We start from the raw sequence: 12,394 nt of genomic DNA on the forward strand, positions 1-12,394 counted from the left end.
AGGAAGGTAAAGAAATCTAAACGGTCTGATGTTTGGAAGCCATATAAATCTCCACGCTGCATTACACTGCCACAAGTCAGACACAGGAATTCTACTGAGACCTTAACAACGTGGGGAGAATTAAAATAGTGCCAGCCAAAGCAACTGGTTGCATTTTTAAGCTTTCTAGATAACTATGTCTGAAATGATAGGTTTGCCCCTTACACTGCAAGCTCCTGAAGGCAGGGGCTGGCTTAGCTGCATGTTTGACAACACCAATCTCCATGACTTACCTTAAGTCACATAAGAAGATTGTATCGAAGCACAGCATCAGCCTCTAGGGCCCCTATCCGTGAGCAGGGAGGCTGCTCCGACATGCTGGAATTACAGGTCATTGGAGCAGACTTGATTAATCAAGGGGTAATTATAGGCAATTACCATGCTCCAGCAGCCTCCCATGTCTCAGTGCTTCCCCACACTTCAAAATGGCAGCTGAGGCACTTTATCTAAAGCTTGTTTGCTAGATAAAGCACCCCACTGCCGTTTTGCAACCCAGGGACACTGCTACAGGAGATGCTCCAGATGCTTTAATTAGAGTGGCTCTTGGAGCTGCTCTAATTAAAAGCGCCCCCTCCACTGCTCCCACAGCACTTGTATAAATGCCCCTAGGGTCCAGAACTCCAACCAAACTGTCCCTTCTGTTATGAATGCCCAACCAAGTACAAGCACCCACAGACCTAAACCTGGCATGCACCAGCTATCCCTCTAGCTGATCTCTTGGTGTCCTGTATGCCTGCCTTTTTCCCAGCTTTGGTTTCTAAGCCTCAGGGCACTATGACCAGATGACTTATAATGGCAGGTGCATGTGTGCCTCGGGCCCAACAGCAGGGAAGGGCCTGCACTGCCCCAAGGATCGTGCCCTTGCAGCTCTCCCACTGGCTGTCCATGTTACACATGCACCCACCACCAGCAAAAAGCTGGGCTGGGGCTCCACAGACCCCAATGCCGCTGCTTGCAGATTTCTGGCTACATGCCACAGCCAGCCGAGGCCCCTGCTGTCCACCACTAATCCTGGGCTGCTTGTGGCAGGTGGCAGGAACGCCACAAGCAGCTGCACCAGGTTCTGCAGATCCCCGGCCTGGCTTGTTACTGGTACTGGGTGCACATGAACTTCTGGGTGGATGACCAGGGAGCCGGGAGGGGCCCAACCCTTGTTGTGGCAGCACAGCCCCAGCCCCCTACCCCACTGTCTGTCCCAAGACGCATGTACCAAGCAAAATGCCTTCAAATGTGGGGGCTGCTGACCCCTAAATCAGAAGCCTTGCTGATACGCTAGAGGACCAGTGCTACATAGTTCAGCATAAAAATCAAAGCCAAAACAAATATAACCACTGGAATCTTCACTAGTTTGCTAAATTAGATACAAACTTGAAAAAAACACAACAAACTAGACAAAAACAGTCAAAAGAGTCAGCAGATTGTGTGTCATTAGTCCAAGAATCTTTACAGATAAACATGTCTCTCTTATTCAAAGTCATCAAACAAGATCTAGCCTTCTTGAGTATCTTGACAGTGTCTCCAATACTTCACTGTCACGCATTTCTACACATAAACTAATATTATCACACCTGAGTTAAGGTTTTTATAGCTAGAGCTAAACTCAGTCTGTAGGGCTGTGAAATACAATAGAGACATTACCAAGAATGGCTAACAGACAGCAAAACTATAGAAAAACAGATACTTTGAACAGTGGAACATCAAGACCTTCAAAAAGGATACAGCGTTGTTAATACCTGTGAAGCAGAGAGAGATTAGCAAGATGCAGGCAGAGGATAATGAGCCATGAAGTCAATTGACTCTCAGCCTTGCCTGAATAAAAAATGCTGCTACGCCTGCAAGAGAGTTGGTTTTGAAGTTTGAGTGGAGCAGAAATGGAAGTGGGATACAAATGCACGACTGCACCAGTACCACCCCCCCCAGATCTGCTCCTGCATAAACTCTCCCCTTCCAGGTTGGCAGGAGCAAGCAAAGCCTTTGGAAATTATTACTCATCTCCTTTCAGTTGAGTTGGGTTTTGCATTTCTTTGGTGTATAAACAGACAAACCCCAAGAAAAGGGCCTTAAAACCATTTAAGCTTGGAGCTATAAGCTATAGTGTCTTTTATTAAAATGTTCTAAGATACAGAAAGAGGGTTTGGTCTAGCAGCATACTGGTTGTGCCTGGCTTCAGCTGCCACACACCCACCCACATGCTGCCCCATATGCAAGCACACCCACTGCCACACGTCACTACACATGCATGCATGCATACATGCTGCCATGCACATGCACACACACATGCACACCCCACTTCTTGGCCCAATTAGGAGTCATGGATGGTTGGGGGTGGAGGGATAGTATTTGAAGGGGCAAAAGGAGGCCAATGAGCTCCCCGCACCTGGCCAGTCCTCTGCCAATCACACTCCCCGGCAAGCAGCCTTTCAGTGCAAAGGCACTTGGGCAAAGACCTTTTGAGAGCCCTGAACCCCAAATTCCCTCAGCTTCAAAATTAATCGAAGCAAACCCCTTTGTGCCTCAGGAAAACAAAGCACCTCCATAAGCCTCTTCTCCTCAGGACTTGATCACCAAAAGCATTTTAAGTTTGTTTCTTTTGGAAAAAGAACACAGAAAAAATATAAAAGGCTTTAAACGTATCCCTCAACTCACATCTGAGAAATCTCTTAAGAAAGGAAAACTTCTCTCAGCAAGTCTCCAGACACCCAGCAGGTAAGTCCTCCTTCCTTCTACCTGCTCCAGGCTGATGGCCCAGAAGGCCAACAGGTGCCACCTGCTACTTGTTTCTGGGCTGTGCTGGTTAACCCTTGTGTCACCAGATTAAACTCAGGGGTTTCCTGACCTAACCAACCTTTCTTTCCCCGCTCACAAGTAGAGTTTTTATGTGCTTCCCAGACATGTTGCAAGGTATAGTTCAAACTGGGAAAAGGCCTCGAGTGTGTCAAAGCCAAGTACAGATTATGATTAAAAAGCATAATGTTCTAAAAGAAAGAGTTTTAAGAAGGATTTCTAGTACCTGCCAGGGCAGGGTGGCATGAGGTTTGGAGCTAAGTATAGACAGTCCAAAAGCTTGAGGTTAAATTGATTCAGTCTTTGCAGGTTAATCTAAACTGCATAGACTAAGCCAGTAAGTGAGTGACCAGACATTCACTTTTGATTCTGGAAATGCAGCCACTTGCCTGCAGGGGCTTTGGCCAGAAGCTGGGGGTGCTAAAGCATGCCTCTCTGCTCGGCTGGAGCAGACAGCTTGGGCCAAGGCTAGCCCACCCACCCTGTGAGGGGGGAGGGAGCTGCAAAGCATCCTGGGATGCTGGGGGACTGAGTTAACTTGAATCTGGAAGGGATCTAGGACAGAAGTTCAAGAAACCAATTTAACCTAAATCAGTTAAGTTGGATATTACAGCCATCCAGGTTTATCTTAAACCTGTTTTGGCTATTTTGAAATTGGTTTATGTGCACTGAACTTCTGTTGTGTTACCGATCCGAACCAGTTTCCAAACACTTACACTAGTCTACATATAATTTCTGTCTCTCCCTAGCCTCATTGGCCACAGTTTATGTTGTTAGATGCCATCAGATGCTTCATGCTTCTGCTAGCAGCTGATGAAGCAGGCTGCTGCCAACAAAAGTTCATGCCTGACCTAAGTAGTCTCAAAGATGCCTCCCTGCCTCGCATTCTGCTCGACTTCAGATGACCAGTTTACCACCTCTGTGCTCACAATCATAACTTATGAAACAGTACTAGCTTTAAGGCTTGAATTTTCTATTGCACACCGGTTCAAGCAAATAACATGTTCTCTCCCCTCCATGCACACACTGTCTGAGCTGCTGTTGAGAATATGGTGTGACACTTATTTGGAAGGTCAGAAAAGCCTAGCATAGTATTTAGGAAATACAATGAGAAAAAAGGTATTGGTTCTCTTCCAGGCTCCCCAGACAACTCACAACAGACTGCATGGAGGTACAAACAGAGCCCTGCACATTTTTGGGATTCAGATTCCTGTTAAATAGGATGCAAGCACACTCCCAAGGTTATAAAGGGATCCTTGGGTTTTGCTTGTTGGCAAGGCTCACAACTCAGAGGGCTTCTCAATCTCTGTTGTAAGAGCCCAGAGGTCCCAGTAAATTCTTTGGCCTTACTTTCTTCTTGTTTAGGGGCAGGAAAAAAAGTGGTGGTACTCTCCCAAGCCCACAGGTGGTGCCAGACAAAGCTGTCACTCACAAAAGAGTACGCAGCTCTTCAAACACGATCTCTTCCCTTAAAAGCTTTGATGGGCAGCAAGTTAACAATGTTGACATTTAAAGTCTCATCATTAGCATCCAGTGAGATGGATTGGGCAGATATCACACTTCTCAGAGCTTCTGTTTCAGGTTCTGCAAATGTCACTGCATTAGTTAGCCTTGAAAATGTTCAGCAACCATAACAGCAAGAGGCTTTGGGGTTTTTTAAATGAAAGTTGGGATTCTGGAGAACAGGAAGGCAACATCAAAGAGGTGCCAGGACACCATACTGATGCACACTGAATGAGCTTTCCCTGTGAAATTGCTTTTAAGACGGCCTCACTTGACCTATGAATGCAAGTAAAAATGTCCGTATTTTAAAACTCATCCTCTGTTGAAACAAAATGCTTTCATGATCTTTTTCTTCCATGAAATGATGTGTAAGAACTTTCATTTAAGTCTATTACAACTTAGAGTCTTGTTTGTAAGTAAGTGTAAAAATGTAAATCGATCCTCTTTCCTACAGCAAATACCCTTTTCTCCTCTGTTAGCTTTCTACATGCATTACTCTAGATGTCCCCTCTAGCCTCTTGAGTTGGGACAGTTCTTTCAGTGAAAGCCCCCTTGGCTCTGAAGATTGTATCGCAGAGAATGAGCTAATGGTCTGGATGCTAGTCTAGAATTTGGGAGATAGCCTGGGTTATATTCCTTGATCCCCCACAAACTTCCCATGTGACCTTGAACGGGTCACTTAGAGATGGATCCAAATGGTCAACTAGGAATCTAAATGTAAGCGAGCCCTAGTGTATTACTACCCTGCTTTGCTGCCAGGGGTTGTGAAAAGATTTTGGCCTACAAAGATCCTTACCTGCCTAGATTCAGACTTCTGAGCATGTAAAATACATCAACAAGCCAGGGAGCAGGAACCGCTGGGTTTCTTGTTTGTTCACCTAGCCCCATGGCTCAGACTCCATGGTATGCCTAGCTGTCCAGTGAGACAGGTTCAATAGGAGGAATGAAGGGGACCCTCACCTTTCTCTGATTATTTTATAGACTCCTGCTTAAGGCACTCTCCAAGAAGATGAGAGATGTGAAACTGCATGCCTTCAAGCTGAGAACCTAAAACCTAAGTCTCCCACTTTCTGGATAGGCAATGAACCCAAAGGCTGCTGTACCAAAGGCAGGCGTTACCACCACTGGCCATGCTTTCCAGTGATAATGGCTGATGTGTTTTGTACTGAGCTCAATGCTGTCAGTATGCACTAGAAACCCTGGTTAACTACAGGTTTCCCTCGATTTATGTGGGTTCTGTGTATATGAATTTGCTCTTATGCGATGACCTTTTTTATACCCAAAATTTGTTCCATGAGAGGTAAATTCACTCTTATGTGATCAGCATAGGTGTGCTCCCCCATCCCCCAAGCAGGTAAGTCTGTGGGGGGAGGGGAAAGGGCCATGGGGCTGGGGCCCCATTCACCCCAGGCCTAGCTGCAGTAGCCCCCAGGAGCAGCTGACGCCAGCGGCCTGCAGCCACTGGGCGGCACCGTGCCCCGAGCCCCTGGGGCTCCGCTTGTCCCCACAGGCAGGTGATGTTGGCCACTCCCAGGGCAGCTGCAGGAGGCCTGGGAGGACATGGGGCGTGGTGAACTTTGGGGTGGTGGCAGCCCTTCTCCCATCATTGCGGCCTGCCCCAAGTGCTCGGAAGAGACTGGTGCCATCAATGGCCCAAGCCTGCAGCAGCAGCCTACTCTCATCTCCCATGTGGATCTGAAGGCATGGTGGAGCCCCCAGCTCGCAGCTCTCCTGGGGTGCGTGTAGCAGCAACAGATGTGCTTTGCTCCCTGCTGCAGCCCCTGGAGCAGCCAACGGGCTGTGCCACAACCCTCCCCCTGCCCCTTCCCTAGTCCCAACCCTACTCCCTTCCTCCCTGCCATGGGAACGTATCCCTACTTGTTACTTTGTAAACTGGGTTCTCTTTATGTGAATTCCATTTATGCAGTTTTCTGGGAATGCATGTACCGCATAAAGCGAGGGAAATCTGTACTGTATTTTCTCATTCATAACATATCCCAAAATATGTATCTTACTGTTGAAAGGCAGAATGAAGAAATAAAGATTTTTAAAGCATTATGGCAGCACAAAGCAGGAACGGAGCCTAATCTTGTTGACACACCCTCCCTTTCCTGCTTAACTAAAGCTGAAACCCTAGCTGCTGCTGAAGACTGATTTCCACAGGTTGGTCAATGATTTTGCAAATAGTCACCAAGGCTGTGAAACAGGAGAGACCAGAACCAACACGCAGACAGCAAAACTACCCTAAGAAAGGTTAGCTTGATTAGTAGATTGTTAAACAAGGGAGACCTGTTAACATCTCTAGAGTAAAGAACAATGAATCACTAAGTCAACTGAGTAACTACTGCACCATGGAGCAGGAATCAAAGAAGAGTGCTTCTATCTTGGGCAGAAAGTAGCTTCTCTGCTTAATACACATACCCCAATAGCCTCAATTTTGGTTGCTGCTTATTTTGGTGCTAAAGGTGCATCCTGTATGCAACAAAATATGATAGTGTCCCCCAAACTCTCCCCCCACAGGTGTTCTGGGTTTGAGACGGTAGAAATGTTTTCTGTGGAGCTCTGTCTATATAAATTGCCATACTAGGTCAGACAAGGGTCTTTCTAACTTAGTATCCTGCCTCAAAGTAGCAAGCAGTGGATACTTTAAAGCAGGGCTCTCCAACTTCTAAGCAGGTGGGGGGCTGCACGCTCAAAGTGAGCCACAGCAGGACAGGCCACATGCTGCACAGGCCCACCATCTCCCTCAATACACTGCATGCACAGGCATCTCACCTCACCCTTTGCTCCCCAGCACCATGAGCTACCCTGTGTTGCCATGCCCTTTGGGGTGGGGGATGTGGAAGCTGCAAGAGGGAGGAAGAGCCCAGACACCCCAGATGCTGTTGCAGCTGGAACAATGGAGTAGGAGTAGTGGCAAAGTGAGAACATTGGTGGTTATAAATAACCCATGTGGGCTACATGTGTCTCACGGGCCATCAGTCAGACAGCTTGCTTTAGAGGAAGAGCATAAGAACCAGGGTATAGCTATCAATCTGTCATGCCCTCCCAGTCACCAGCAGTTGCAGGCTTAGTTACGTAACCTCTGGTTTATAACATCTCTGTTGTGTTTAATGGCCCCTTATAGGCCCATCCTTCATAGAACTCATCAAAAGATCTAAAAATCTAAGTACATTATCTTGACCAATCCCTCATGCACGTTTGTTGACAACTTACAAAAACTTTAGATTGGTGCAATACAATTTCCCTTTTAAAAAACTATGCCAGTTCTTTCCAAGCGTATCATATTTTTCCAGGTGCCTACTAATTCTGGTTTGTTTGTATCATGCTGGGCATGTCTACATGTGCATTAATGCACTGTGATTACTGTGCATTAAGTTTAGTACCTGTAATAATTAAATGAGCAGTAACCGGCAGTACTGTACAGTAATGTCGGTGCATGCCTTTTAAGTGACACTAATACACAGTAGGCTAGTTCTACTGCGCATTAGCACAGCTTTTGCCATGATGTATTTTGCATTTAGTGTCTCTTGTAGATGCACTCACATTCTACTAACACGCTGGGAACAGAAATTAGTCTCACCAGTCTGTAGTTCCCTAGCTTACCTCTGGAGCCCTTTTGTAAAGATTACTGTTACACTGGTTACCCTCCAGTCCTCTGGGACTGAGCCTGGTTTGAGTGATCAGTTGGGTACCTCCTAAAATGTCAAGCTCTTTTAGAACTCTTGGCTGAATGCCAACTGGTCCTAGGGTCTTGTTACAGTTCACTATTACCTCTGTTGAGTCAGGTCTTCATATTTATCCTGTAAAAAGTACTGTATGTGGTGTGGAACCTCCCTAACATCCTCTGTAGTAGAGACTGATGCAAAGAATTCATTTATCTTCTCTGATGTGGCCTATTTTCCCCAGAGTATACCTTATACACTGTAGTCATCTAGTGGCCCCACCAACTCAGCAGCAGGCTTTCTGATATACTTGAAAATAAATATTAGCAGCTTTTATGGCTTTAGCAAGATGCTGCTCAAATTTCTTTCTTTCTTTTTTTTTTTTTTGGCCTGCCATATTATGATCTTATATTGAACTCACCAGAGTTTCTGTGCCTACTTTCTTCATTTAAGCATTGTTTCCACCTTTTGGAATTAGGACTTTTCATCTCAAGCAGCCTCGATTCTACCATTAAATCATTCTGCTATTCGGTTTTGGGGGTTGTTGTTTTTTCTTTTCAGAGACTTTGATTTATGGTATGTATGACCCTCCAATACAGTGTTTATAAACAGCTCTATACTGCCTCTGAGCATTTTACCATTTTCTTCTAAGTAACTCACATATTTGTGTAGCTCTCCTTTTTACACTTAAATATTGCTCTGGTAGAAACACTGCTGTGGACTCTAGGGAGGAATGGGAATTTAGGTAGCGCTCCTATGCTGTTTTAATACTGGGTAGATATAGGCAGCTCTCCTGCCATGGCGCCTGGGGTGCTCCTGATTACTCCTTAGAGGTGCCTAACGTTTCCCAAAGGAGTATTAAGATAATAAATCCAGTTAAGATTGTAACATACTCAAATAGTATGGTTATGGAGCTCTAGAAGTAGCTAATATGATGAGAATTCACTTTTCTGTGTGAAGTACAACTTGATTCTCAAAACCCAGGGTAGTGATACTAAAGTGAAAATGAGTCTTTCTATGAAGAACTGAAGCAAATGTTGAGGTAAAAATATGTGCATTATATTGCCAATGCCTCTACAACATAACAAACTACTTAGCATATCTTCAGGAGAGGGGAAAAGAGAAGGACTGAGTCAAGCAAGCAAATATCTATCCCTCCGTTAAAAAAAAAAAATCTAAGATGTACAGACTAGAAATCTAATACTGGATTCCTGCATCAAATCTTTTCTTGATCACCAGTCAACCAAGCAACATCTGTGCAAGCCAGTTGGCTTCAGACAGCTCCTGTGGTTCATGAAGGGCTACTTCTTGGCAGGTTCTTTTTTTACTCTAATTGAAAGGTTAATCAAATCAGTCATACTTGTATGTTGGCTAAATAAACACACTCTCTCCACTGATGATGAAACAGATGCATTATTACTCACATTTCCCAGGGGGTTCATTTGTTCCATCATTGCATTCACTTTTCCTCAAGCTACTGTATGCAATATGTGACAGCATTTTGGATAGTTTTCATGAAATTAAATTACATTACCTGTAAGGAGCTATTGCATTCGCCTCTTCTATTATATTTTTCTGCCAAACAGTAATATATCAACAGCACTGCATGGTTGCTGAAGATGACGGGATAAATTAATCCTAAAAGGCGAGAACTCTTATTAAAAAAAGGGCACATAGGCTGAGCCAATTCCATCAATCCACTCTCAGCAGTAGGCAAAATTACTATTACATTCAGTGCTAATCTTTCTCTTAATAAAACTGAAAGAATTTGAGCTAAAAAAAGGAGCCCTATTATCCTCTGGAATTGCAATGATTTTGCATGTGCTTAATTGTATGTAGTGAGTAATCCTTAATAATTATTGACCAGGTGTAAAGTTAAGCATATAACTATACCTTTGCATAGTTCAGGGTTAAATTTGATACAGGATGAAACTGTGTAAAATACTCTGAAGTCCTAAAACTATGCTAAGTATTATTAGAACCACAGTAGATAGAAATGATCTGAGCCAAAAATATTTCTGCTTAACAACTATATATATAAAAAAAAATAAAAATGCTGAGCCCAGGCAACAAAGCCAGATAAATCCTTTTAAAGAGGCATCTAATAAAAGACTCACTTGTAATCAATGCTCACTGTAAAGAAAAATGCTTTTTTAAAATTGCATGCAACAGATAACACATCCCATTTAGGGTTTTTTACATTACATACATATGCTTATATGTACGTATGTATGTATCCTAATTGTCTATTTGACAAACATTTCAAGAACGGCAAATTTCCTGTTTTTCTTCAAAGCAATAACCTATCAGTAAATACCTCATCAATTCCCACTGCAATTTCCCCCTTGCTTCTGTAATTTCTACACATCTTAAACCAAAATAGAAGCCATTTCTGTAACTGAAGTTTGATTATTTAAATATAAACAACAAAATTACTTCTTTCAGGCCTCATGGAGGAGGGATCACTAAAGAGCTTCACAGGGAATGGCTTACCAACTGGTGTCACAAGTATGTGCAACTTGAGGAGAAAGTCGTGTCAATGTTTTCCTCTTGGTCTGATCTTTGCTAATTTCTGATCTCTCGGACTCACCATCTGCATTAATCAAGAGTCAGCTCGTACCTCATGGCTGCGTCCCTTGCAATTAATGCAGTCATATTCATGCTACAAAACCTTTTTATACAGAGATAAAATACATAATGGCTGTATCACACAAAACTTCCCAAACTTCAAGGAAAAATATAAAACAAAGCTAAAACTTCAAATGCTGGAGCAAACTGAAATGAGACTTCAGGGACCCAATGCCCATGAGAAACAATACAGGGCAACAGGAGTTGTATTTCTTTAAATAAACTTATGCTGAATCCTTGAATTCTAAGAACATGTGATATTCCAATACCTACTGCTTTTATGTGATTTTAATGTACTAACAATTAATACAACACCCTATAAACTATCATGTGCAAAGGCTGTTCTCTAAGAAGAATCTATATATTTTTTTTCAAATTATACAGGTGTTAACTAAAAATACAATAGGGACAAGAACAGGCAAAGCAGATGACATTTTTGCATAGAAAAATTCAGTGAAATTTTGAAAATTGGAAGAAGCTAAATAGAATACATAGTTTAAGACTTAACATCGTACCAAGGAGCACAAATGCTTAAGACATCAAGTCAGAGAGCCTATTAGTTCGTTTCAGTGAGATACTTATCCATGTGCCTTGCTTTAAAAATGTAGTTAGCCCCACTGCCTTCACTGGATATATTCTCACATTCAAGTAAGTTAGGTGCTGGCTTGAAGTATCTTGCTGCATGAGAGTTTGGGAGAAAACCAAACAGAAGGAAGAGAAGTACTAGATAGATTTCTCTCTCTTTCTATACTACAGGGTATATAATTTTAGTATTTTTATTATGTACAGCTTTCTACAGACAAACTAAAACAGCTTTGCTCACCTTTCTGATATTACTTTATTTGTAAAAGGTCTGCAAAATGTTTCTTAATAAGAATACTGGGCTTACTTGGTATGGTTTGATATTGTTCACTACACTCAGTGTTCATTTCACACCAAGTCCACTTTGAAATACAAGACACAGGCAGAAAAGGAGGGCAGGGTGGCACTTTAGAAGCTAAATGGTTTAGAGCGGCATAGGCTTTCATAAGTTACAGCATATTTCATCGGAAGATATGAATGGCCATGCTAGTTTGACTTCATGCTAACACATCTAACCACCTCTATGCAAGATACTGTGCGCCATAATGTACATGGTGCTTTACAAGGAAACAGAATTTCCCTTCCCCAAAAAGTTTAACTGTTTGTTGATCAAGCTGCACATCACTGCATTTACACTGGTTTTTTCCTTGTATTACAAAATCTTGTCCAAAGATGTATACCTCTTTGTTGAGGAATAATTAGGCACCTTAAATAATAAGTACAGGTACTGGCCTGCTTTTAAAAAAAACAATTCCTTTTGTTAAAATACAAGTTAAAATACAGATGTGCCATATTTCTTTTAAAATATTTATTTAATAACATTTTTTTTTTTTTTACACAAAAGAAAAGTGCAGGAGAGGGGATCACAGTCACTCCCACCTTCGAGCTATTTGTTTTAGTAGAAACACAGTTATGCACTTATAAGAATTTCCCATTAAATTACTTGGCCTTATATTATTATTAAAAACATATCTAGTAAAATAAATTTAAAATAAATCTCATGTCATTGGGGGGGGGGGGTTAGAGGAAGGGGGAAAGTAATTTACTCTTACCAGGGTACCATAATTGTAAGATTTTTAAAAAATGAACCACCACTAAAATTTAGAGTAAAACATTTAAAAGTACATTTATTTAAAACTTGGGCAAAATAGCAATATAAAAGAAAATAGAGTATAAGAAATAAAAATAAAGTA

The sequence above is a fragment of the Gavialis gangeticus genome, unplaced genomic scaffold (assembly GCF_001723915.1).
Source record: "Gavialis gangeticus isolate Ggan-Ray unplaced genomic scaffold, GavGan_comp1, whole genome shotgun sequence".
In the NCBI taxonomy this organism is placed as follows: Eukaryota; Metazoa; Chordata; order Crocodylia; family Gavialidae; genus Gavialis; species Gavialis gangeticus.